The following is a 22,866-nucleotide window of genomic DNA, read 5'->3' as shown; positions in this document are numbered from 1 at the left end:
GCCAGCACGCGTACAAGAAAAATCATGTCATAAGGACTCTCGCCTCGAGTTCATAAAAGTTGAAATGGCGCGCGCGGCGAGATAAAGTCGCGCGGCCAACGGTCGGTACCGAATAATCCGTCGCGTCGTAATTTTCAACATTGTGTTACAAACCTAACGGTAAATCGCAGCGATCGTAAGCCCGCGTAAGAACCCTCCTTGTAATGTATCCATGCAGGCGCGCGCGTGCACGTAGGCGTTGTAACGACTCAGTTTCATACACCGAGCCGCTCCACAATAGATTTCACAACTGTTACGGCACGTATCTAGGCGCGCGGTCTTATTGCGCGAGAAAAGTGATAGTTCGTAGCATTGCACTTGGTGACTTGTGCGGTGAGGTAATGTAACACGCCACACTGCATCTCGTTATCGTCCGGCTTTATCAGCGCATGAAACAGCGGCAGCAGCGAGACGGTATTTCATTGAGCACCACGCTGAAACGTCAAGCCGAAACGATTCACCTCGATGACGACGACGATGACGTCGACGACTTTCTGTCAAAAACGACGTACGCTCAACGGAAACGAAAATCCGCTATCTGCGAGAACAACGAACTAGTTGATCTGTTTTAAGATCGTCTTGTTTTTTATTGCTTGATTGAAGAGTTCAACACAAGAACCGGCACATCAAAATTATAAATTATCTATTGATTATGCAATATATTTACCTTACGCGATATTTCTATCTTTGACATTAATAATAAAAAATGTGCTTTGCTTTTTCATCTCTTACCTTGGTGTAAAAGAATAATGTTTTTTGAATCGTATCTTTTGTAATTTTTCAAGAACGTCTGAATTACAAACTTTCAATCGATTATTCCTAAAGTGAGGATTATTTATAAGAGTTATTTATAGATTTTCTTAGCGTGAATTATTTACAATAAATATTTGCTTTCAATGTTTATGAAAGAGTGGCTATGAAATTTTGATCTTGACTTACAATCTTAGATATCGTACATATTCAACTACATTTCGCACAATTTTTATAAGACTGTAACAGATTAATAATAGGCTCCTGTTTGCATAAATATATTCCAGTCATGGACAGAAAAACATGTTTGTCATGTTGCCGAAGGCTGTAAGGCAAAAATGGACCTAGATTTCATTTTATGCATTCCTCTTTGATAGCACCTAACAAGAATTTTGTTTGTGTTCCATATTTCACGACTTCTTATGCAGTGATTTTAGCCTAGCATCTAATAATATAACACCAGCTCTGAATAAACATTTAATAAGCATTTTATCTTTCTTACGCTACCTAATATAATAACAGTGCTTAATAAATAGAAAAGATTGTTTTCTGTCGTAATTGAGAACAAAGAAAATAGCTGCGAAAATCAAATCACAACGTAGACGCACGCGAACGCATCGTCGGCACTTTGAGAAGAATTTGCATTTACCAAATAGCCAATTTACTTTAGGTAAAGTCCAGTTCGACGACTCTACGTACAAGCTCAAATATAACAGACTCGTTTAAACCTGGACTGTAAGGATCTCAGTTTCCTCGTGCGAAAAACTCGCGCTTTGTTGCGAGGTATCAAAGTGCGACAAAGCGCAGAGATCAAATAATCACGTGCGGCACTTCACGCCGAATCGCATATCTCGATACTAGACTCGCCCCCGCGCATTACTCTCCGATCACGTGTTCCGCTCAATGGCACACAATAAAAATGCATACAATATCGCTAGAAAAGTTGCTACAAAGTACGTACCGTGTTTCACCTGCAACTCTCGTGTACGTGAACGCCGATTTACAAGTTCCAGCTTCGTCAGCTCGTCGAGGGAAGAGGTACCACAGCTCCCGCGTGTTCGATCACCGCAAATCACCACTCCCCGCGCGTATCTTAATCGGTCGAGAGAGATGAATTTTTTGCCGATCCTCCTCTATCGGCGAGACTCGCCCGCGTGGTTTTAAAACCGTTTCTTTCCTCCCTTATCTCCTTTTTTCTCTCCTCGTGCTCCTTCGTGCCGGAAACGGGCGTCCTTTTTCTCAGCGGAGTCTCGTTAATGATGTAAATCGCCGGCGGTTGCGTAAACAGCTTGTGCGGTTTCGCAAGAGGATCGTTGCCTCCCGAGCGCAGCGAGAAATCCGCGAAAACTACCGCGAGATCGTCCGCGTGGACTCCACCCGTCGTCCGCAAACTGTTCCTCGCGCGACTCGCTCCGATTCGCGATATGCGTGTGAACGCGCCGGTTTACGCGCGTCGGAGATACGAGATTTATCGGGCTGCACTCGCGGCCGCGTTTTCACTCGCGCTCGCCGAAGCTCGAAAGCGCGCAAGCTCGGCAGCTTCCGCGCGCAATTTGCTACGGTGCGCCGCTCGGCAACGACGTTCGGCGGACGGCGTTCCCGGCGTTGCTCAATTGTGCCGGTCGTTCCTTGTCAACCGAATCCTCCGGCCGGAATCCAAGCGTAATCCGAGAGTATCAAGCGCGGAGAGAAAGAGAGAGAGAGGGCGACACCGTGACACTGGCTACGCGCGATGCGGCGAACTGCACGTCGATTGCACCGCGCCACGAGGTATCGTTCGATACCAATCACGATAAGCGGCGATCGTCGAGGGGAAAAATGGCAATCGGCCGTCCGACGATTACCGCTGTATCAACGTGTATCCGCCGTATGCGACGCGCTCGATTCCGGAGAGCACGCCGGGGGATATCGAGAACGCCGCGAGAGCGAAGTCTCCCTCTCCTCAGCGCTGCAATCCTCGTGGTAAGCAAACGATTTCGAGTTACGGCGATTATTAAGCGTTCACGTCGCGATATTCGCGCCAGTCGCTACTGCCATCGTCGAGACGCGTCCTAACCTTAACACCCAACGCACACATGCATATCCCATATACGTATATATATATGCACACACAGCACACGACTTCGAGAAACGTTCGCGATTAACACGATGTGTCTACTTTCCGCGAGAATGGACTCTTAAGCTCGTCGACGACTGCACGCGTGTTCGCACGCGTAGCCGCACATGGAGATGCCGCAGGTATGCGCGTGTGCGCGGACGTGTGTATGTCGTACGGAAAGCGCGCCTTAAGTGCCGTACGCGAGACCGATTCGCCAGCTTTGCTCAAAGTGTCACTGTTTCGCTGACTCGGACAACATGTTGTTCCGTACTGGCCGTCCGTACGTTCCGTGCATCCAGATAACACCCGTCGATTCACTAACCTACCTCACTCCTCCGCTACAGGGTGGTCCAAATTATGCGTGCCACGCTCCGCCGAGCTCAGCGGCCGAGCCGCCGCAGTTGGATGCTCTTTCGCGTACCAGTTGCGTTTCACCGTCCCCGATGCATTTCGGGGATCGGAATAATCCTCTATGAACCCGGCGTTCAAACTGCTTTGGTTTCTGCTCTGTCTGTCTGCGTAACGCGATTTCAGGGCATTACACGACATTTTCCGAAACTTCATTATAGATTCAGTACGGTAACGATTCGTTTTTCTACGCGAAATTAACATCAGCATTGTTAACTAATGTATCTCACAAGGGAACTAACACAACTGTCCCTCACCGATTTTGATGGGCTTTGGATATGTTGTAGAGCATCGAAAAATATTAGACCCCTATTTTTTTTAGCTGTGTATCTCAACGTTTAGGGGTTGAAACAGCCCCTCGAAGATAGGGGTAAATTAAAAAATTTGACATTTTCGAAAAATGTGAATACACCGTTGTAAAGAGTATAAAATACTATAAAACTTTTGTATAAAACATTTTTTCATATATCTTATATTTTCAAAGATATTCACTAAAAATGAAAAAATTCATTATCTTCGAGGGGCTGTTTCAACCCCTAAACGTTGAGATATGCAGCTAAAAAAAATAGGGGTCTAATATTTTTCGATGCTCTACAACATATCCAAAGCCCATCAAAATCGGTGAGGGACAGTTGTGTTAGTTCCCTTGTCAGTCTAAAGTTTAAACTGAAATGTTCTCCACGATTGAATGGTACGCATGATTATCTTTTATCTTGCGGTGATGTCCGATTAAGGTCTGGATGAATCTGGTGAGGTTTGATGAGAAAAATTACGGGGAAAAATTATTGGAATTTCCGAAGCATGATTGGTCTCTTTTGCCCCAAGTCTTAAGTCTACGTTTTCAATCGATTTCAATCGACGTGACATCAATTCCCCGGCATGAGGCACACATTGTACACGTTTCATCGTAACGAACGGCATAATTAAATGGCAGTACGAAATCTCGTGATCTCGGCACGATGCGAAATATGTTCGCTTAACACAATATCGACCACGGCGACGCGGACGCGGCGACTACGCGTCGCAATTTCAACATAGCGAAACCTGCTACGAAACTAGTGTATAATTATTGCCGTGGATTAGCCTCGCTAATGCATTCCCGCTCTTTGCCCGCGTGTGTTTATCCTTCCTCGAAGAAAATCGTCGTCCGAGACTACGTAGTTCGTGTGCCTTTTTTGCATACTCGCCATTGCCTCGTCCGACGCGCAACGTGTTTCCTCACGGAATGAGATACGTTGCACCGGAATTTGTGCTTCCTCATGGGCGCCAACGAGATTTTTCTGGATAGGAACGTAAATACTCTTAGATGAACGTGTATAGATACATGGGTTTAGCACATGCATATTCTTTTTTTCTCGGTAACATTGAAAGAAATATCTGAAATGCCAATATTTAAAGATATATATTAAAAAACGATGATGATGAACATGCTGATGACTAAACGGATTATTAAATTCTCGATTTATTTTTTATTATTTTGACGAATCCGTTATGATATACTCTTACGAGACAATATATTAATAACTGCAAATGTTATTTTAACCATTCGTTCGAAAGATGGTACACTTCATATCAAGAGTTTTGCTTGCCTTTTGCTGGAAAATCAGAAGCACAAATGCGCTGCAAGTGCACCCTCCGACGACCATGCGCTTGCTCTTCTCTTGTTTTCTCTTCTTTTGGCAGTTTATCGACGTCGCCGTCGCTGTTACGAGAACGATTCTGCTCTTCCAGGTAAACTAATTGTCTGCGTTCGATACAAGAGGTTCGTCGATCGGCTCCGATTGCAACGACGTTAGACGGCGATAGCGACGGCATGTTTACGTGTCTCCTCGTTTTTTCCCCCCGCAATTAACGAAGGTAGCAGCAACTTCATCGTCGCATGCCAAAATTGCAATAACGTTGTTACTGACTGAAGGGATGCCGCACGCGCTCTGTTTCGCCGCACGCATCCCGCAATTAAACCCGGGTACTCTCGGGATACTCGCGAAATGATGGAATCCCTGAAATCAGAATTTGATACTAAGAAGATAAACAAAACAAATGTATTATCTGTTTCTCGGATACACCAACAATTTATTCTCGAGAGGTCCAAACTTTTCGATTGAACTCGCACCTAAACGAGGGAAGTGCATCTAATATATCTTCTGAGGCAACATGTAGTGTATACATCGTGCACACGCCGTTATATATACAAGTGTTTTAACGCGTGCAGCACATGTGTGGCTGAAAAGAAACCGCGCGCGCGCGGGATGCTAGATCGGGTTAAACGCTTCCTTCTTCTTGCTGTAATATTTTTCGCAAATACATGGGATTAACGTTTGCTTTAACGTTACGTCCCTCACGTTAGAGGGACACACGCGCGCGCAAAAAGATGCCCGTCCTCTCTCGCCCCCGCCCTTCCTCCTGTCCTATCGTCGCCGCGGCGCTCATTAAACGTGGAGAACGCGCTGTCCTATCCTTGGGTTAAATTATCGATACGACGCGACGCCACCGCGCGTCGCATACTGATCGTCGTAAGCCAGATTAATGGAATTCTATTGGGAGCAGACGCGGCGTCGTTGGCCGCGCGTCCGGGAGACGACCTTATCAGCGCGCTATTTCGGTGGCGATGATAACGTCACTCGAAACGCGTCGACGACGTCGATCCGCCCGCCAGGGCTGCCAGGTGCAGATCCTGAATTCTGCAAGCATGCGCGCGCGCATTCGGACGATAAAAAATCGGCGTGCTCTGAAATAATGCTCTTTCGCAGTCTCCGACAGGAAGTAGCGAGACACACACACACACACACACGGAGTCGTATCATTTATATCTGTCCCGAAATTAGATCTACCGTTCTACAGCGTTTGCATAGATGCCCGAAGAAACCTAAGAAATTTCAAAAAAGTAGTCAATTTAGTTACCGTGTACTCTTGAATCTCAATTGATCGCGTGTGGAATATATCTACATGCGATTATATAATTATATAAAAATTATAAAAAGATTTCAGAAAAGTTTTTACATCGTGTTTGCATGTCGGAATGAGTTTTCCATCGGATATGTTTTGAGATGGAAATATACGAAAATATACGAAAACAGATTTGTATTATTGGGTACAGTAAATAAATTAAAAACAATTTTAATGTGAAATTATGATATAAATGCGAGGAACTTTAAATGTGTTCTACGAGATGCGTTTTACGAGAAGATTATGCGCACAATTTGTGCAGCCTTGCTTCGCATACTGTGAATGAAAAAACGGTCGAATAGAATATTAACGGGATTTTCTCGCATGACGGAAAATTGATTACGAAACTCACGCGGCGCGCATTATCGCAACGTGCGTATTTTTTGGTTCTCTGACGTTCGAGCTGCGCGTCGAGATCGGATTTATTATTCGCCGTCGCAAAGAGTACGCATTGATATTAAAACGCTTTCGATTAACAAGCTTACGTCAGACGGGCAGTTTGCATCTCTTTATTCAGTTTGAAAAATATTTGCGCGATTATGTTTTTCTATTTGCCACTTTTAATAATAATCTTGATATGTTTCTTACAGATTTATAATATGCATCTCCCGTGTAAACGAGTTGCTAGTTGCTTACCTTTCAAAATCAGATCGAGTCAATCGAAAATTTCAAAGTTGGCAAAGGCACAAGGTGAATACGCTGACTCTGTACATTTTACGAACACTTTGCGCTCATTTTCCACTAGTGCATTAAATGAGAATACAGTTTACCATTATGTCACACGAGCTCGTTAATTTTGCATGACACGTAAAAAGAAAGTTCAAGAGTATTGCCGTGTCCGCCGTCACGCGAAGAGGTGATCAACGGAGGAAGCAACATTAGGAACGGATCTCGGTAATAGCGATTCAAGATTTCAGGAACGAACTGTGATACCTGAGTAATGGAGGGACGAGCGTGCGCGAGAATGGAAAAATATTCGCTGTAATTCTGCTTATTTTCTCTCTAGTCTACATTTTTTTGACATTTCGAGAGATTTTGCTCATTTCAATAATGCTCGAGATCGTCGGTAATAAATCTAGAGATGACCTGCACGTACGTATCTTTTCTTAGGTTCAGTAAGCAAATCCTCTTTTCGTGCGTAGTGCATAAATATCCAAAAACCAGGAAGGATGTCAACTTCTCTGCCATCTCTGTCAGATACACCTCACGTTCTCTTTCTTCATCACGTTACGATCGCGATCTCATGAGCTTGGCTGGTCCGCACTAAAAATAGATCCTCGATAGATCCTTTCCGGTATTTGATGGTGAATTCGTGGCAATGACATTCGGGCCGTGGCGCAAAACAGAGCACATTACGAAAACGATTCGGGGAGAATATCGCGATACCCGAAATGGATTGCGAGAGGCTTACGAAATCCGCCGCAATGATCGTAGTTTATCGCGCCGCTGACACGACTCTTGCTCGAAACATCCGATCGTAAAAATCGCGATAACATTTTCGACATGAATCATACTCTTTTTCTCAGAGCTGCTTGCCACACGCGTGTGAGGCAAGCGCGACTGAAACATCCGCTCCTGACAGTGTACACGCGATCATGTACACGCGAATTGTATCAGTAATTAACAGTCTCCTTCGTGAATCGCGTTTAAGCCGTTAAGCATCGATTAACGCTCTCTTAAAGTAAAATTTTATTCATTTTTAAATTACGCAAAAAGGACACATACGAATATTAGTTCGAAGATTGTAAATATTTCGACTATTCTTTTCTTATAATATTATCTTGATTATTTCTTATACGTGTAACATCTCTATTATTTTTTTTTATAATATCCACAAAAGTAGTCTTACACCTCTTCTCAGCAATTAATGCATTATATTCAGGACTCTTACAATTTTATTTATGATAATGTTAGCAGATGCACTCTTCGCTATTCTCATTCATCTGCAACAGATGCTGCACGTAAAACAAGTGCACACTTGTACGCAATCTGCGGCGAACGTCTAGACGCAGTGTGTTTGTTTGTTCGAGGGGGGGCTTTTCGATCACGCCTTAAATTCAACTCTATCTGGTCGCTCTCGTTTCTCGGCACTCGTCGAATGTCGTGGCTGAATCGACCGATAGCGGCCGGCCTCGCGCGCACGTATAAACGGGGTAAACGAACTCTTTGTAGCGAGCACGGAGGGGGGGCACCGAATTGCGAGCCCAAAGTGCATCCGACGATAACGGAGACCGATATTATGCTCGTTTCGCAGCGACGTATCCGTTTCGTTACGTGTCGCGCGCGCTCCTCGTACAGTCGCTCGCGCGGTTGTTAAAAATTTTCCAGATTCGCCTTGCCACGCCCGACTGAGGACGCGCTGCGCGATATATTGCTATTAACGTTTACGAAACGAAATACTTTTTTACCTTGTCGCATTCTCCTTTTCGTTTATATGCTGCATGCTTATTTATTTTGTTATGTTCTACGTGTATTGTGTTAATTGCTGCGCGTGCAATTTTCGCGCGAGCTTAGCTTACATTAATAATTTAATGCTTATTTGTATGTATCGTGTTAAACAACATGACTGATGAAGTAAATACCTGGCGAATTATAATACAGATACTAGTAAAAATCTGTTGATACAATATATATATTTTATTGACTACTATGTTTCAATTCCTGGTTTGATAAAATGTGGTATTGTAATGCGAAATTATATAACAGCAATAATGATAAGTATCTGTAATAGCATTAACGAAACGTTGTCGCGTCAATGTAAGATTGAGACATCTGACAAAAGTGGTAACTTATATTTATGTATTTTTCAAGATTGTTATAATGATAACAAGGAGCATTTCACAATCTATGTAAAATAATGTAAACTAATGGCATGCGGCCTGAAAAGCTCCGCATTATGTAAAGCTCCGTTTAATGCCTGCGAATTTTATTTGATAAACTTTGTATTGTTTAGCAGTAATACTAATAAACCAAATCCGATGGCAAGCATTGCCTAATATAATAGAGAGAAACATGAATAGTGGGAGCCACAAGAAAGTAAGCAGAGGCAGAGGATACGGAACAAAGCGATGTTTTGCATTCGCTGCCTCGCGTAATAATTACAATCAATTCACTCCGAGAGCGTAACGAGAAACGCGGGCGTTGTATGAGTTGCCCGTTAAAATTTACGGCCAGACAATATTCATTGATATTATATGATATTAAAATTTATGGAATATAATATGTTTTACACGCGAAACACGGGACATTTTGCGCGGCTCTAATTGGCTAAAAATCATCCATTCCCTCGAATTTTAATGAAAAACATATTTAACGACGTAAATAAACGTATCGCACAATACCATACATTATTACGGTCGCATTGTTTGCTTCTTATTACCGATAACATTTTTATGCGCAATCAAATTCCGCGATATGCAGCGCCTCGATTTCAAAACCGAAAAATATACTCACTGCGGGTTTTTTCATTTATTTTGCGAACGCCGTATACCTTTAGACTATTGATATATTGATTTATCGAGATTTTTATTTCATTCTATTCACTTATCATTCGTTCACTTATCAGATTATTCCTCGCCGGCATTATATTGAAAATTCAATTTATTATTCTAAATTATATTATATACCATTTTTGAATATAAAGTGAAAATTGCGCGGTACATGAGAGCGAGATAATTTTATTTAAATCGCGAAAAATACAATATCCTTTTGCTATTAACCAAAAATCCGGGAAAATCCCTGTTAGCTGCAAATTACATAAAGTGATTCTATTAATGTACATTCCTCGCAAGAATTAGCGACCATAGAAATTGAATTTCAAAGAAACTAGCTTCATGAGTCTATGAGTAAATTGCTATATATAATCAATTATTAAAATTCCGCAATTAATGGAATAAAGATTTATTAAATATTTCAGCTTATCGTTAAATATTGCTTCTCTCTCCCTGAGCTATATATATAATATTAATGCGTGCGTATTATATTCATATGTGTACACACACGTACTATAATGAATACTCATTGTATAACTACATGCTTTAAGCAAATAAATAAACTAACCACTACAATTACACATGCAATTAAAAAAACAAGATAAATGAAAGGAGAGATAAGAAAGAAGAGACACAATCCGCTCATTATACAGCAAAAAAATGTGTGCTAAATTCAACACATTTTGTATGTTATATACCCAAACGGTTCACTCAAATTTTTCTTTTAATTTAATGCAATATGTCAAATAATGATATAGGTAGATAATTTTATATAAAAGTTAATATAAAATTAATAAGAAAATTACAATGTTTAGATGCAAAACTTTTATGATAGAATAAAATAAACATATTTATAATATTAAATTTTACTTAAGAAAAATGTTTGTACAGTTCGCACAATGTCGCACTGCGCGCATTACTGTTTGAAACAGGTTGATTTAACATATGTATGTGACTGTATAAAATAAAATCCTTGCTATTCAATATAAAATATGTTATTTTAACATTTGGATTAGTTGATTACAAATTTAACACGTAAAGTTCAATTAACACAATGACAATTTATTAAATTTATACATGAGTTGCGTTCATACAGTATGTCGCGGTATTTTAACATAAAAATTTTAACGAGGAACAGTTTTTAACAGAAATACAAAATGTTTTTCGCTTTGCAGACACATCCGGTCGGCGGTATTTCACCGAGGGTGAAACTCGCGCGCGCACTAGAATCTCGCCAATTCGCATCTAGCAGCTAATCCGGCGAACAAGTCGTCGCGTTCGCGGCTTTTCAGCGTGTACATACCGGTCATCCAGGTTAAGGTGTCACTCGATGCCCCATTACTTATCGGACGTGCGGATTCCTCTCGCACGCCCGATAAACGAAGGGAGACAGGAGCTGAGAGAGAGACAGAGACGGGGACAGAGATAGAAAACTCGATCCGATCGTGCGGCGATATCGATTCCACGACCTGGAAATCGACGACGAGCGAAACTTCCTCGAACCGCACGCAGTCACCGCGATCACCGTCACGTGACCGCACTTCCGTGATTCGGCGATAGCCCGACAGCGGACGATTCCCGACGATGATATACGAACCTCTCGATCTCACGCAGTATCGACCGATCGAACTCGCCGCAACGGTCTCGCGCTGCGAAATCGCCGTTTCGAAATTCCGTCGCGTGTATTAGCACGCTTCGATGGCGAAACCCGTTGGTATAGACCTACTTTGCGATGTCATGTGGATAATTGCATAATTAATCCCTTTTCTCTTCTTTTTTTTCCTATCAACGGTGTTTATGTGAACAGGAAAAATGGTGTAAATCGGTCGATCTCCAAGTAAATTCTTCTAACGCAATTTTCTCAAGTTGTTATGTAAAATGCACGTCAATGTATACGCCAAAGTCGTGTCTTAAATATGTTCGCAATTATGTATAAAAATTTTTATAATTATAAGTATCATAAATGTTACAAATTACTTATATAAATTAGATTTTACGTTCCAAAAATATAAATTTCGAGAGTACACACACATTGATCGGTAAAAATGATCGGGAATGCTACGGACTATCAGAAATTTTTTAGTTAAGGGAATTTAAGCAAAGTCAGAAAAATTTGCGGTTTTCCAAACGAAAAATCGTGCACGATGATTTTAGTTACAAGAGTAAGGTGTTCGTATTGATTGTTCCTAGGAAACATCGTAGAATGAAATTACGAATATTTTTTCATCGAATGCATTCTGCCGATTGGCCGGCTCTCATCGCACGAGAGTTAATGACGGAGAACGCCAACAATCTTTTCAGAAATATCTTATCGTGGCTTCGCGGAAATGCCGAGTAAATATACACCGTGCGAACATAATTTGACAGCGCGATATAATAGCCGTACTTGATAACTTTTTAATTATCGCGTGATTAATATCTCAAGATAAAAACTCATCCTGCTTATCTGAATGGCTATCATTCTGCGATGTTTACTCGACTAAGTCAACCGTTACAAAATAACGGGTTTCTTCTGGTTCGTTTTTTCAGGAAAACGTTCGATATCGATTTTTGAGTGTCGACAGCGACGAAAATTGAACGAAGTCGAAAATTCTATCTGTTTCAAGTTCGAAGACAGAACTCACCAGCGCATACGGATTCGCGTTGATCGCGTTGCGATCGAGCTGACGCGCGGATCCCTCGAGGAAGGGCACAAACTCGCTCGCTCGCAGAGAGGAAGCATTAAGGATCCGTGCGCAGGCCAAACGACCGGGCCGCGTTCCGCTCGTCGCCGCGAAACGGAGGAAACGCGTTTCCCCGATGAGAACAGAAAAAAAATGAAGAAAAGGAGAGAAAGGAAAAACGCAACAGGGGAAAAAAGGGAAAGAAACGTCTCGGCGGTGCTTGTTTCCAAACGGTTTCTATGTCCGCCGCGGCGGTAGTAGGAGGTCCTTCGCCTTCTCACGATGGCGACGGACGCCGCGCCGGTCTCTCTCGGTTCCCGCGCAAGTGAGATAACCGGAATACAGGTTTCTGCGGATAGAGTTGTGCCGTGACGACGACGCGGCGGTGTGGTGGGGGGTATACCGGTAGAGATGCTAATGTCGGCCTTGTGCCAAATACCCGTGCTCCTGGTGCCCGTGTGCATACACGTATGCGCGCGCGTATGCACGTGTCGCACACACGTGTACGCGTATGCACCTACACGTGTGCGCACACGATCATCGCTGGCTGACGACGAAGAGCGCGCCGAAACCGCATCGATACCGTTTCGTCTCCGCGTCTTTCGGTGCTGATAAGAGAACGAGTAGCAATACGGTTATCGGTCACTGTACCGTCACTCGCCCGAGTTTACAAGCCTCTAATTGGAGCAATCGGTGCGTTATGAGCTGATACGCTTACCCTTGCTCTCGAATTTCTATACGGTACGCCCCGTTGTCTTCTTTATCAACGTTAAAAAAACTCTCGTGTTTTATCCAGAGTTGAAAATAAATTTCAAGTGGCTCCTGAAACACGTTGATTTTTCTTGTTATCGAAATTTGTGCCTATAAGTAACATTAACTATAACATAGTCCATGTTTCAAATAAATATTTGGATGAAACATGGACAAAATTTGATTGATTTTACATTAGTTAAATAATATTATAATATATATTAAATAAAGCGTATTCTCTGAATAATTTTTTTAATTTTAAAATTTTACAAAGCTGTAAAGTTTTTGAGAAATATTAAATAATTATGCGATCTTGTGCGTGTCTCAAAATAAGTGTTATGATGTGGTTTATCATGCATATATGCACATTCTATAAACCGGACTCAATAAATTGCTGATTGATCTGGTTGTAAACGTTGCATGAAATTTTTCGAACTCCGTTTAATTCACGGAGGCAGTCATTGAATGAATACTCGCTACGAAGCGAAAGTGCAGTCAAGATTATGTAAATAAAGCGTGATTTTTAGAAAGAACCTTATTCATTCAGAATTCAAGATTATCATTACGCTAACGTGGAAACGAGAGGAATTTCTCGAGAGAAATATTTTGCGGAGTCCAACGCGAGCCGTTCTCTTGTCCGCGCCTCGCCCCGCAAAAAAATACATTTCCGTTGACCGTAATAGCAATCGGCGCGCGCTGCCACCCTGTACAATCTTAATTGCATTTTTGTCGTGGCGCATTCTCGCTCCGTTCACCTTGGATACTCGCACCGTCTGATCAAGACCGAGTCACCAGCGATCACCAAACAAGCAAGCTATATCGGTCCGACCAGAAATTGAAAGGCCTGATGTAATTGATACGATAAATCCGTAACTCACATAAACATTTTACTTTCACATCTTTGCGAAAAAAATTATGAGAGAAAGTATAACCTTGATATACAAGTATCTCTCGGATAGATTTGTTTAAAGAGTAATGTGCAAGTGATAGTTTGGAATACTTAAGGTTATAATAAATTCAAATATACGGGATCTAAGGAATAATTTAATGTATATAAGATAGACTGCCTTAGCATCTAAATTTAATGTATATATTATGAAACTATATAATTGTTATTAATTATATATAAATTTATATATACTTTATATATGTACCTATATATATAAATTCACGAATGGTAATTAATCGTTGCGCGCTACTCGATATTCGCTTACTTGTAGAGATCGCGTGTTAGATAATTTAGATCAATGTTTAAATCACACAACGGAATCCAATCTATATATAGGAAATTTCTAAACCATTAACCGATACCTAACTTAGAAGTAGATTGGTAATAGCTAGTAAGCGTTGCATTTCACTGTTCGCATTTCGCGTCTACTCGGATTATGCATAATGTTAGAGTTTAGAGACTATTCAACACGTTAGATTATCACGCGTGCGTAATCACGTACTCCGGTTCAGGTACGCTGATGGAACAAACTATAGACGTGTTCAAAGTACAATTTTCAAATCGATTCTCGATCTTTCCCGAAGGAGAGTTCAAAATCCATTGCCAGATTCGTACCGATCGAACCCTGCTTAAAGTTAAATCAGAGCGCGCATCTCTCACGGCTGTTGACGGCGGTCGCAGCCGGATGCATCTCGGCGCGCATATTTCCGCGATTTCGTCACTCCGGCGAAAACCTTGAATTACGTAAACGACGGAGATTCGAAGGGGAACCAGAGGCGAGCGCTAAAGAGGTGGACGGACAGCAGTCGCATCGATGATAGAACGTGCGCGCGCGCACGCACGCGAAGAGAAAGAGGATTCTCACGTCATTATGTCGCTGATTGTCACCGACCGTCGCCGCGATCGGCCGCATATCGTGAGATCGGGATTGCATCGGCGGTCGTGCAAGAAAGAAGGTTAGACCGGGCGACGTTAGGCACGGCGCGAAAATCACATGAAAAACTGGCTGTCCTAGAAACGGACCGGCCAAGTCAGTGGCACAAACCGCTTCTTGACGCGCGCACGCATACGCACGGTGCGATCATCGATCGACGCATTATCGGCGTCGCGGCGGGGTGTGATGGGTGGTAACGCGGCAGCAGGGAGGGGGGGCTCAAAATGTGCACCGAAGTCGGTTTTCTAGCACGGCCGATCGCGCGGGATCAAGTGTCGCGGACACTCTCGAACGGTTACGTGAGAACTTCTTGCCTTCTCTTTTGTTTTTTACCGATCGTTAGCCGCGCGATTTAGAACCGACGTTCGTTCCGGAGTACTCGTTCTTGCCTAGTACGATACAGTAGCAATAAAATCGAGCGATGAGCGATCGGCTTGATACGTGGTTTTGATATCTTTGTCTCAAGTAACGGCATTTGCGTTCGAGTGATTTTAATCTTATCGTCCCATCCCATCGAGTATTCGCCGACAAGAGAACATCGACTGCGAGTCCAATGAAAGGAATCCCGGATGAGAGTTGTTTCATAAAATAATACCCGATATATAATGACGCATCGCGAATAAAGTTCGTCACTGTCACCTCATGAGCGGCTTAATAACGGTTTTAGCTCAACAGCTCGGATCGCTCGAGTAAAGCATCGCGTCGAGATCGATTATAATCACTGCACGCTCTCTTATTGGCACTTAACGTAATCATAACGTAACACTGTCGCTCATCCTTGTCGTGCAACGACGAACGCGCGCGGTTTCATCGCTCGCGATCGGACAGGCACACTCTTTTTCTCTCCTGCGACTCGAAAGTAGGCGTCCGCCGGTTGCGATAAAATCGCAGAAAATAACCTCTGACTGAGTGACTGGTTTTCCATCGACTTCTAATATCTCGTGCCAATCTTCCCGACAATCGCATTGCGAAATGCCCTTCGCGGGGCAGCGCGTCCAATTTCTCGAGGCGCTCCGTAATATCGTGACTCGCCATTCGACCTAGTCTCCGTTTCATCGAGCAGATCGGAACAGATTTGCCGATTGGTATCCCGTGGCATCCCGCGAAGACGTCTCCTAAGAACCCTTCGCAATCGAGCAATTGCGATACGTACCGTGCACAAAGGTTTCGAATAGCCTGATGTAATTAGTAATTGCTCATATATTTCCATCATTGTTAAGGCTTTTTCACAAGTACAATATGTATAATTACTTATCTATTGGTTGTAGTTTGTGTTTACTGAACATTTACTGAAAAAGGTTCCTCGCGGAGAAGTTGAGTATAATGCGCTTGCATATATACTTTAATAGATTTAATAAGATTTAAATTTATTGTTGATTTGTGCAATTTCTCTGTGGACTCTGGTTTTAAACCGGAAATCAATCACGAGAGAGATGATGCGCGCACTTATGCGGAAGCGGATCAGTTGTCGATGCCGCCTTGTGTGGTACATGTCTGTCGTCACTGGATTCACAGGAGCGCAGCTCGATACATTTTCCTGATGTGATCCGTTGAATACCTCGGATGATTCCTCGTAATCGTCCTTCGAGATACAGTGTCTAGTATTGGTTAGATTACGAGAGTTAGGAGGGAGTTATTTTATAATTAGTTGCAAGAACCTATGAACTTTAAACGCTCCGCTGTTAGACCTCGGTAACGCAATCGCAATCTTCGTCCGGTTAAGAATGGGAAAGGATACCATTTAATCATTTGAAAATTACACGTTCGCGGATTTGCAAAAAATAAGATTTATTCATAATAGTCAGAAGTCATGAATGTTAAGCAGCAAATCAATTAAGATGAATGTAATTATAGAATGTTGCGTACATTAAATGTATCAAAAACATTTTCATTCTTTAACTGTATCGTATATAAATATTGTGAAATCTAAAATCTTCTTTTTGTTGAACAATTTCGTCTGGAATAAGAAATTTAATTATAATATTACGCTTCTAGTACACAAGTAATCTATTAAAAAAGAAGAAAAATAATTTTAGAACTTTTTTTAGTAAAAAACAAAATTTCACGACGTTAAAGGCCCAGTCGTTTTTCCTACTTTCTCGCACGTCTCGCAAGATGATTCATGATAAAACGATATCGCAATGTGCCATTCAAGACCTTCGTATAAAATCCACGAATCTAACGGCAGAATCCACCAATCCCAATCGAAGCTTGCATTCAGAATTCAGGAATGATTCTTCCGGCTTCACGTTTGTCAAGAGCTCGAGCGTGCCATAAACAATAAACCCGAGAATCCCGGGACACGAGGGGTACGCATTAGAAATCGTCCTACGATACTTGCGCGCGCGGATTTATTACACGGATGCCGGGGGATCAGGCGGCCGCTGCCGGCGCGAGTAATAATCCTCGAGCGTTCTCTAATGCGACTTGGGGAACCGGGCGGCCTCCAACAGCCTGAAATCGTCCCCCCGTGGCCCCTGCGGTCCTGCCCGGTCCGCGGGCCCCCTTCCGCCCGTGAACCCCGCGCCTACTTCCACTCCCCTTCGCGGGGACGTGGAGGAAAACCGCGCCATCTTGCCTAGGCCGCCGCGGTATGTGCGCTGCCGAATGCCGCCATGGCTCTAGCGCGACAAAGAAACTTCTAACTCTCGTTGTGTCGTGGCTCGCCCCGTCCCTTCCCTTCTCGGCAGAGGGGCCTACCGCCTCCGGCTCGTTCGCTCGCTCGTTCGTGCCGTTCGCGGTGCTCGCGCTGGAGAAAGAGAGAAAGAGACAGGACGATCAACTTCAAGGACGGCGCTCGCCGCCGATCGATCAGGCCGGCCGGATCGTTCACGATGCTCCAAGGAAACGATCCGTCACGGAAATTCAGGGATACTGCTCCTCGCGTCACGATGGAAGGCACATGGCGCAGCTGGCCGCGGCTTGGGAGAGAGGGAGGGAAGGATGGAGGAACGACGAGTAGCGCGGCGCGGAATGGGCCCGAACGGGTTTTTCGTCCATGGCTTTAATGCCCCGCCGTGAATAAATTAATCCCGTAGGCGGCGCGCCGGTATGGAGATCGCGCCGCTCCACACCGGATTCCGCGATTTCTCGCTTCCACCGGCTGCTCCAATTTGGAGAAGAAAAGGCCGCGAAGAGGAAGCGCGAAGGATAAATTTCAATCTGCCGGCATGCTGCACAGCGCGTTCTCTCACGTATCAGATATTTATGCATTCTATCAGTATTGACGCTGTAATTAGGTAGGTCGGTTGTATCTGCCGATTTGTTCATACTTCTTGGCAGCCAAACGGCAATAGGAACCGACACTCGTTTGATGGATCGCGCGTGTGCCGCGCACGCCGCGAGTAAATAACGCCATGGAATTAATCAAGACGAGCGACGATAATTCGCGGCATTATTATAAGTGCTGCTCGCGATATATACGCGCAATTATCATACCGATGGGCTGCCATAAATATCGGCGAACACGCATTTGCGTGTATCGTGCGCAAGTTGTGTACAGGGATTGCCGAGTATACGCTGTACAACAGTGCAACAGGGCGCGCGGTACAGCGTCTCTGTAACCGGCCGTGTAACCCGTGATGAGACCACGTGTTAATTAATAATACGATCATCGTCGCTTCCGGTATCAGGCGGTGCAGCCGGCGTCGCCGCCGCGAGATGAGACGACGATCCGTCGACGGTGCGCCGCGCGCGATTCCGCTCGCGATGGAAGAGCGATCGATCGCGAACGATATCGGCCGCCTTTTTGCACGGGCGTAGAACACACGGCGTAACGAATCGGAAATTATGCGCGGGGCAATGCGTTCGCGCGATGGTAATATAAATGAGCGTGTTTAAGAGTGAACGTACGGGCTGTGCGACGTTGCGCTTCCAGCGGCGCGACGCGGTGATTCCGCGCGCGAGCGAAATCGAAGGCAGTAAAATTATAATTAACTCGCGTGCGTAACAATTAGCATTTCTGTCGCAATACCGCGCTATTCGAGCGCAATATCATCGCGTCTCGAGGATACAACTGTCCAATATTTTTCTTATTGGTTTGCCTGTTATTTTGTAGTTCTTAATTTCGTAAAATGATGGAATGATCTAAACGAGCGGATGTAGAGGAGAAAAATTTAATTAGTAATTTCATTTAACTGCATTCTTCATTCGTTTCTGATAATAATGGATGTTTCTTTTTCACGATCGCGGATTTCCTATCGGACCGATGATCAACGAGAGTTATGTGATGTGCTCCGTAATAGAATTTAGATACGGTAATTAAAAGAGATACGGTAAGTGCTCATTGCTTACGGTTTCTTTCTTTTTTTGCAGAAATATTGGTGTAAAATGTATCATCGCGCGAACCGGAATCGTCGGTATAATTGTAAGTTGCCAATGAGTATAATTGCTATCACACTAAAAAACGAAACAACAATAACTACTGTATATTTATCTCATTTATTATTACAGATATTCGCATATTTACGTTTTTATGATCTTACTAATAATAATATCTATAATGAAACAATAGCTTACAGTCATATCATCCGTGTCGCACGTGAGTCAAATTTTATTTTATTTAAACGAATTATATTTATAAAAATATTTTTGAAAAATGTTAAAGTGTTACACACACACATACGCATAATTTACAATATTTACGTTATCATAAACAATACAAAGCTAGATATATAAATGTGCAGATATTATATTATATAATTGTAATCTCCAACTACAAGAATTCCAACTAGTCTCGAGCTCTAACTGAGAAATTTAAAATGCGCGCAAATTAACTAAAAAAAAGTAAGTCTCGTTAAAGTTATCAGACTTGAACTTTATTACAGTTTACCTCAAACACTCGGCAAGAATTTCCCGAAGGCGCGTCTGAAATTCAACATTTATCATTGCCAACTTACGACAAATATTCAAGCACCTGGCGCACACGTAAGCCCTAATCGCGCTTGTCTGTGCAAACTGCAACGTTTTTCTGCCCCGATGAGCGACAGTGACACAGAACGATGTTTCGCGTGCTCGCCGGTTTCATTTCGCCTTGCGGCGACTTGCGGGAATCGCGCGCCGCGCTAAAAATGGCGTCGTACAATTAAAAACGATACTTGGGGCGTTATCGTCCCGAGATCGTTCGCACGATTGCGACTGTGCACAGTCGCGCGCTGCGTACATGCGATTCGTTTCTTTCGAATTTCACATCAGCCCACACAACAGTGTCCGCGGCGATAATAATGCAACGTTTGCGTGCAACCGGCGTTGCATCTAATCCAGTAGCCCGTATTAAATCAGGTCCCCCTTGACAGGACGATCGAGAGGCGCCGATCCACGCGCAATTTATCGGCGCGAATTTACGATTGAATCGTTTGCGGATTTGTCGATGACTTGGATTGACAAGTTGAATGGACGAAACTCTGGGAGAACGTTAGCGAGATCATGATTAATGCGTTCTTTTCTCACATCGTGCACTTACGTCAATTAAACTCGGGTACGAGATGAGTGTGCACTTTTTCAGATTATCTGGGCATTTTAACGAAAGTTCTCTCGTGGTGAACTGGCAGCGCGTGAAACACAGAAATTCTTTTTATCTGCCGAGTTTAATCGATTATTAAAAATCATATTTGATATATCCACGTAAAACTACCGTGATTTGAAACTCTTTGTTTAAAATCCTTTTCGAACAACTAATTTAATACAGAGAACTGCAATATCAGTTTTCAGGGGGATTTTCTATCTTGATGTGCAACTGCGCTAGCGAAGAGGGAAGTGCGCCAAATTTTCATTGATATTCGTCAAATCGAATATCAGCTAACTGCACCATCGACCGACCTTGGGTCAATCAAAGTGGAAAACATGCCCGTATGACGTAATGGATATCGAGTGCGTGCTGTCACCGATCGAATGTAGCAGGACGATTGACAGCGACGATTGTTTCTCATCCACATGGCCGGGGTTCTACATTGGAAAATGCACAGGCTGCTTCTCGAACTGTACCATCGGGCTTGCACAAAGAGCGGCCCGAGCACACTCCAATGTAAGCCAATGCAAATATGCACCTCGACAAAGACGGAGCGTGTGACATATTGCCGCGACAGATACATTACTTTAATCATTTTCATATCTTAAAATGTCGTCAGCCTTTTTCGTTCAAGTATCTGTGTATCTTAAAGTATCTCTGCACCTTTCAGATCGAGACGCATGTGCACTTTCGGCACAAAGCAAAAGATACATAGAATTCTCGAAATTTACATTCGCAATTATCACACAATGCCTAGTAGATAAGAATGGAAAAGTTTACGACTTGCATAGACTTATGTCGAATGTGCGAATCAATACGGTAGAATGTAACTTTTTTATGAAAATACAATTTTTTAAACCGTTTATCAGAAAAGCATAAAATGCCAATACTGGTCGGACAACTATTGTTTTGAGCAGAATGGCGAGATATCGGCCACAGTGTCGAATTTCGAACTAGCTTTCGTGCGAGAAAGCAGGCACGATATATTAAACGTGACGTATATGTTAAATTAATGCGGTAAACGTGAAGGAATCCAAGAAGATCAGATGCTCAATAAACTAAAGAGCATTACGTACGAACGTCTCCGAGCATCGTGATGCATCGTTTCAAAAAGAAACACTACACAAATCCGACATTAGCGCGCTCAATCACTCATTGTTCTCGCGCTCGCATATTTAACAAGCGTTATCAGTGACACTTTTGCGGGCCGCTCGCCGACGTGAAGAGACACAACGTTACCAATTACCTACTGACGAAACCAGAAAGAAAAAAAAAAAGAGAAGGACAAAAGCAGTACAGTGCGCTCGCTGCCTTTGTTCCCCGTCGTCGTCGTAGCGCACCGCTACATGGTCTATCTTTGTCGTGAAACAACGTCGATGTTCACGTGCGCGCAGTTAGATCGAGCGAGGCCCGCGCGCATCGACGTGTGTCCCCTTTATTTTTAATCTGCGCTTCAAATCACGGCGCGTACCCGCGCGCGCGTCGATGTTGTACTCGCAAATATCGATTCTGAAAAGCGCCGAACAATGGCGCTTATTTTCTGTTTTCAATGGCCATTGTGCCGACCGCAGCCGGCAGTCGCGGACAGTGACTGAACGTCTTCTGTCCACCCCCGTCCCACATTTTTGCGCTTGTCTTCGCGCGCGCGCGCGCGCGCGCCCGCAGCCTCGCGTTCTTTAGCGCATTAACGCTCACTTGTAATATTCAATGAAATGGAAGAAAAAAATATATATCAGTCTCCAAGCAATATCTCGCGACTTCTGACTTAATTGCCTGACAAATGTCTTAAAATAGTGGACACAAAGCTATTTAGAGGGTTTATGTGGATCTAATCAAAGTTTGCATATGCCATTATATGCGTTATGCGATCAAAGCGTTTGGCGAATTTGCGGATTGAGAGCGCGATTTCTGTAATCGGATTTGAAGAGCGAACACACGCACGCTCGATCTCTCCGGACAAGCGGACGCCGCGTTTCTTAATAATTCTCGTAATATTCACCTTCGCATCGGACGACGTCTCGCATTCATCATCTCGCTTGCAGTACGAGCGGCGTCCGCAATTCGCGATTTTGATCTTCCGCGCCATCGACCCGCGCGAGATTCGCGATCGTGAGAAATGAAAACGATACGTGCAACAACCCCGCATCGTTACGCCGCGAATATAACATGGCGCGGCGCATATTGCGAAAGCGATGGAGTAATTTGGCGACGTCATCGCGCGCAAAACTATCTGCGCGCTTTCTGGCGTGCGCGCGCGTTTACTTCCGCTGCGCGTTTCCATAGCGAGCGAGCTTTCCTTTTCTAGTATATACCGTGCTGGACAGAATATTAG

General features: G+C 43.6%; 1 long non-coding RNA gene across 3 annotated transcripts in view; it reads left to right on the top strand.

Annotated features, from left to right (window-relative positions):
- Positions 1-22,866, top strand: part of LOC105281745 — a 58,173-nt gene that overhangs the window by 24,229 nt on the left and 11,078 nt on the right. For 2 of the 3 annotated variants that reach the window (XR_002193474.2, XR_002193472.2), the window contains exons 2-3: positions 19,343-19,394; positions 20,731-21,050. This is a non-coding gene — a long non-coding RNA (uncharacterized LOC105281745). The remainder of the gene's footprint in view (positions 1-19,342; positions 19,395-20,730; positions 21,051-22,866) is intronic. The other variant, XR_002193473.2, reaches the window with a different exon arrangement.

Source organism: Ooceraea biroi, chromosome 2 (assembly GCF_003672135.1).
Source record: "Ooceraea biroi isolate clonal line C1 chromosome 2, Obir_v5.4, whole genome shotgun sequence".
NCBI classification, from domain to species: Eukaryota; Metazoa; Arthropoda; class Insecta; order Hymenoptera; family Formicidae; genus Ooceraea; species Ooceraea biroi.
This window is presented reverse-complemented; position numbering and strand designations above follow the sequence as displayed.